Below are 5,669 nucleotides of genomic sequence, written 5' to 3'. Positions count from 1 at the left end.
TGTGTTTATATGTAAACCTTGTGTGTTTTGACAGTATTAGACGATAACTAAGATAACTAAGTAATCAGGTGCTGTTTGACCGGCCTTTTAGTGTACGGACGCTTCGGGTGTACGCGTCCTGAATAAGCACATGTTAGAACAGCACGCAAATGAAACGTTTAACCAGCAAGGCTTTAAAGCATGCAGAAGTAATGTACTTTTGTGATTGCAAATAAGTCTCGTGAGTGTAACTCTACCGAATCAACATTTGATGTGAATGTGTCTCGCGAGTTTCAGTTGTAGCTGGAGCCGCGAGACATAATGCAGCGCATTGCTTGAGGTAGATGTTGTATTTTGTTAGTAAATGTTTCATTATATTACTAGTGTTGCCTCCTTTGTTCACTATTACACTACTGCATCAGACACTGGTGTCGCCTAGTTTGTGTCGCACATGCACATGGATATCACACGCACGTTGAGCAAACGTCGGCCACATCATTCAGTGAAGGAAAATGACAAGCAGCAGCTTCTAATTCGTCGTTAACATTGAAGTATACGAAGATAAAACAACGCAAGTATCGATAACAGTATCGTTTGTCCTGGACAGGGTTTCTGCATGATTTTTAAAGGGGTCATATGATGCTATTTTAAAGATCATTATTTTGTGTATTTGGTGTAACAGAATATGTTGACATGCTTTAATGTTCAAAAAACACATTATTTTTCAAATACTGTACATTATTGGCAATAATGTACAGTACGTGGAAAATAATGTGGGTTTTTTTACCTTAAACCGCATAAACACATTTCATTACACCAAATACACAAAATAATGTTATTTTTAGCAACATCATATGACCCCTTTAACCCATCCAAGTGCGCGCACACAGCAGTAAGTAGTGAACACACACCCGGAGCAGTGGGCAGCCATTTTTGCTGCGGCGTCCGGGGAGCAGTTGGGGGTTTGGTGCCTTGCTCAAGGGTCTCACCTCAGTCGTGGTATTGAGGGTGGAAGACAGTGTTGGTCATTCACTCACCCCATCTACAATCCCTGCCAGTACCGAGACTCGCAACCTTTGGGTTACAAGTCAGACTCTCTAACCATTAGGCCACGACTTGCCCTCTATATAAGAGGAAAACGCTTAACATGTAAATAAACACATTTTGGTCACATTTTAGGCTCATATGCATATCTGCACAAAGTGTGCTTTACAATTTTGTCTTTATCATTGTCTTGGTACATTAAGCGTTATTCGTGTTGAGCGTTGTATAATGTCTCTGTTCAAGTTCTGCTAATACACAAGCAAAGTGAGAGTCATACTCACAAAGGAAACGTTAATTATTAAGCCAAACAAAATCAAAACTTTCAAAAACACCCAGCAATGTGATTATTTTATTGAGTGATTTACTATCCGGCGTCTTCTCGTCATCTCCATGACCTGCTTCCCTTGGTGTTTTTACACAGAGAAAAGGCGAAAAAACATTACATTGTCCAGTTTTCTCTCAGAACGATGATCTGAGTTACTATTGCAATTCTCGATGCAGCATGAATGACATACAATGGTGACATTTTTCACAATCACGACAGAAAATCAAACTGCTGCCCTAAACTCAATAGCGGAAAGGCAGCGTGATCCTACCAGTATGGCGGATAAACAGCAGTTTCCCAGAACTCAACGCTGTGTGACGTCAGCTTCACATTTCTCTATACAGGTTATTTAATAAAACAATTAACGTTACAAATCGAATCTAGACCACGTAATTTATTTGGTAGCCGTGAAATATCTGATTAATATAATAAAATTTATGATAAATCGCTTGTAAAACGGGATATTGTACAGCCAGTTATCACAAAATAAAGCCAATGAGGGTTTATTAAGCAATAATGACGAGCTGACTGTACATTATGTCTTACATATTAACAGATAAAGAGAGAAATATTATTATCTTTATTGCTATTTTAGATAGACAACACATTATTTCAGTAACTGTGTGCATCATGTATTATTATACACTAGTACTAAGGGCAGAGCTCACAGGGCCTCATCCATAGTTTGTGGTAGGCGGAGCCCTAAACTCCTTGAATGGATTTTATTCTCTCAAATGCCTTAAACTATTATCATAGTCGACTTCAAAAAAATTAAAACATCCACAACAACACATACTATAACATTAACGTGGTTTGTTTTGATTAAAAAAACAAAAAAAAAACACGCCCTTAAGAATAAAAACTCCCGACACATTTGCCCTGATACCAGACGTGCAGCTAACAGCTAACTAGCATTCCCCACCAAAGTTTTCAGGATAGTCTCTGTTTAATACTCTTAAGTAGTCATCAACTCTTTTGTCCTTTCATGACGCTTCTAAATTCGTCAAAAGATGATTAACAAGACGTCTACAAGAAACAAACTGGTGTTTATTTAGTGTAAAATGAAACGACAGATACAGAAATATCCCAAACATTCCAAGAAGTTGCGAAACGAGCTAACAATGTAACGTTAGCCACAAACACAAACTGCGCCTTTCTGTCTTTCTTGTATTCACAATATAGACGTAAAAAGAACCAATTATGAGGCAAATTCACGTTTATATTTGTTAACAATGAAAATAATGGCATTTAAAGTATCCAGAAAAAAAGCTAAACATACTCACCAAACTGTTGAAATTCCTGTCAGACTCAAAATGGAGGGATGAGACTTTTAAAATGATGTGGTAAAGTTTTTTCGCGTGTTATAATCCCTCCCAGCGGCTAAACAAAAGCCAAAAGATATAATCCACTAAAACCTGACTAAAAGAGCCCGTCTGAATGATAAATGTAAGAGTTGGCGAAGTGTTTAGGAGGAGTTTCGGTTTTCCCCGTGAGTTGAATGTGGAGGCTGATGGCGGATTCCCAGCAGTCGGTCAGTGTTATCAGGTGTGTTTGGGAGTGGCTCGAGAACTCCAGTAAAATTCAGCTGAGCGCGCAGTGGGGGGACATTGAAACACAATGGTATCGGATTAAAAGGTGTGAAAGGAGATTTAAATATGGCGAAATTTGTGAAGGAACTTTTTTACTGTTGTTGACTCAGTTTAAGAGGAAATATGCATATTCTTTCTCTTTCTCTGAGAGAAAATTCTCTCTCTACTTACTATCAAGTTTCAATTCAGTTCAGCTCAGTTCCTGTGCTTTATTTATTGGCATAACAACAGTAGGCTAAATTTGTTTTACATTTTCATCATAACTGTTATAAACTAAGCAACAATATGTATAATGTATGAAGACAAATACATAAGAATTATTTTTAAATTACGCCATTTCCAATATTGCCTTTCATGCAGTGTGTAATGTAGCTGTATGTGAATGTAAACGATCTGCAAAGTGGTAAAGCTGAAAGTGCACGATAAATAAAGTTATTGAGACTCTGAACAGCTGAAACCAGTCCTTAGTAATTAGAATCCCACTTCCATGACGGCTACGCGTCATGGGGTAACACATTTGCATAATGCGTGCCTATGTTCTACATTGGCGGTGTTACGAGATTTTCGGTTTCAGTGGGCGGCGCATACATGAATATTCATGAGTTTCCCGGACATGCTCGTGGAACCATGTGGAACTGAGAATTTCAGTTCACGCTCCTTGTATCTCAATGGGATATTTTAAAAAATGTAAATATTTTACAACGTTGCACAAACCTATGCCTAAACTACATTTGTTCATCATTTTGTAACAGTTTATAATGTTTTCATTAGTTTGCACGTTTTGTGCAGTCGTCACTGACTGAATTGTTATTTCATTCATTGCCAGAAGATGACAGTTTTAAAACTTAAAATGTAACAGAAGAGCATAAAAATAAATAAATGAAATGGTAGTTGGATACTATTGGAAACCTGTAGCTGTAATCATCCAGGTGTTCTGGGATTTTTGGTTTCACTGTGCAAATGGAACCATAAACCTTGTGATAATCTTAATTGGTAAATTTACATTTGTTTGTAAAGAAGTTTAACTATTTTACATTGGAAACATGTGCAATACTGTAAATATATTTACCTTTTAAAAAAAAAAAATATATATCCCATTAAACCTGCTGAGATACAAGGAGCGTGAACTGAAATTCTCAGTTCCACTTGGTTCCACGCCATGTCCGGGAAACTCATGAATATTCATGTATGCCCCGCCCACTGAAACAGAAAATCTCGGAAACCGAAAATCTCGTAACACCGGCCGCGAACAACTCGACCCCGCCCACAAACACGTCATTCTACTGACGACTGCTTCTCTAATCTCAGGGAGTTCAATGCAGGATTCACAAAATGCTTGCTGTTGAAAGAGGGATCAGTATTTATTTGGACCAGCTGCTCCACTGAATCACAACCTGTAAGTATGATAAATAATAGATGTTTATATTTTCTATAGAAAATACAGAACTATTGAAATAGGCATATCGTTTCCGAAATGCGCTGTACGCCGTAGACCAATCACAAAAGACTAGGCCATCTGACCAATCAGAGCAGAGCAGGCTCACGGAAAGGAGGGGTTTAGAGAGACTGAATCTTTAAACTGCTTCGAACGAATCGTTTGAGAATCGCTGGAAAATTAGGTGATATTAAATGCATATTTTGAGAAAACGAAAGCGTTTTTTGACATTGCATGCGTGTAATCCTATTGTAGGAGACTCCCAAAACAATATTAGGAACCGTAAAAATGGCATAATAGGGGAACTTTAAATAAGATAGATAGATAGATAGATGATTTGAGGCACATTTTAGATGGTCAGTTTGGTTAGGCTGAGAGACCATTTTTTTACCATTTTAAAATATCTTTGTAAGCAACTCATTTTGTGTTTAGTTTGCCTATTATTAATAATGATACTTAATTTCGTGGCCAAATTCATCCTTTCTTAAAAATCTAAATATGAAAAAGAGGGAGAAGGAAATGCAGTGAATATATGAGCAGCTGGTATGAGTTTTTTTCCCCCTCAGAACACAGTGCAGAGTGCAGCGCAAGTGGGTCTGACTCATAGGAAGTTATTGAGATGTGAGTCCCGCAGGCGAATTGTAGCATGAATAGTAATAATCTTACATTTTCAGTGGTTTATTTGGAGAGGGCATAGTGCTCTACAATAGAGCCAAGTGGATGATAGTCATTTAATTTATTTTGTATTTTCTAAGAATTCATAATGGAACATGCGTTGAGTTTTATATTTTAGCTGGAATTTAAATTAAGTTATAGATAAGATTGTCATATTCATCTTTGGAGCAGGATGAACCTCATATTCTGTTTGAATGGTGTTCTGAAGTTATCTTCTCTATCCGTCAACAGAGGGAGAGAGGGGCCACTCTGGTGAAGGAGTAATACAACTATCATGAAAATCATACCTTAACCTCTAGTGGAAATGATTTCATCTGTGCATGATATGTGACCCTGGACCACAAAACCAGTCTTAAGTCGCTGGGGTATATTTGTAGCAATAGCCAAAAATACATTGTATGGGTCAAAATTATTGATTTTACTTTTATGCCGAAAATCATTAGGATATTAAGTAAAGATCATGTTCCATGAAGATATTTTGTAAATTCCCTACTGTAAATATATAAAAACGTAATTTTTGATTAGTAATATGAATTGCTAAGAACTTCATTTGGACAACTTTAAAGGCGATTTTCTCAATATTTAGATTTTTTGCACCCTCAGATTCCAGATTTACAAATAG

At 37.1% G+C, this 5,669-nt stretch overlaps 1 protein-coding gene across 1 annotated transcript in view; it reads right to left on the bottom strand.

Annotated features, from left to right (window-relative positions):
* LOC107749776 (catenin alpha-1-like) overlaps nt 1-3,108 on the bottom strand; it is a 122,593-nt gene extending 119,485 nt beyond the window's left edge. Inside the window, exon 1 of the mRNA XM_016564951.1 lies at nt 2,632-3,108. The gene's annotated coding sequence lies outside the window, so the exon portion shown is untranslated. The remainder of the gene's footprint in view (nt 1-2,631) is intronic.
* Nucleotides 3,109-5,669: the final 2,561 nt, after the last annotated feature.

This window comes from Sinocyclocheilus rhinocerous, unplaced genomic scaffold (genome assembly GCF_001515625.1).
Source record: "Sinocyclocheilus rhinocerous isolate Xijiao unplaced genomic scaffold, SAMN03320098_v1.1 scaffold860, whole genome shotgun sequence".
In the NCBI taxonomy this organism is placed as follows: Eukaryota; Metazoa; Chordata; class Actinopteri; order Cypriniformes; family Cyprinidae; genus Sinocyclocheilus; species Sinocyclocheilus rhinocerous.
The sequence above is the reverse complement of the archived record's forward strand: the minus strand, read 5'-3'. Positions and strand labels throughout refer to the sequence as shown.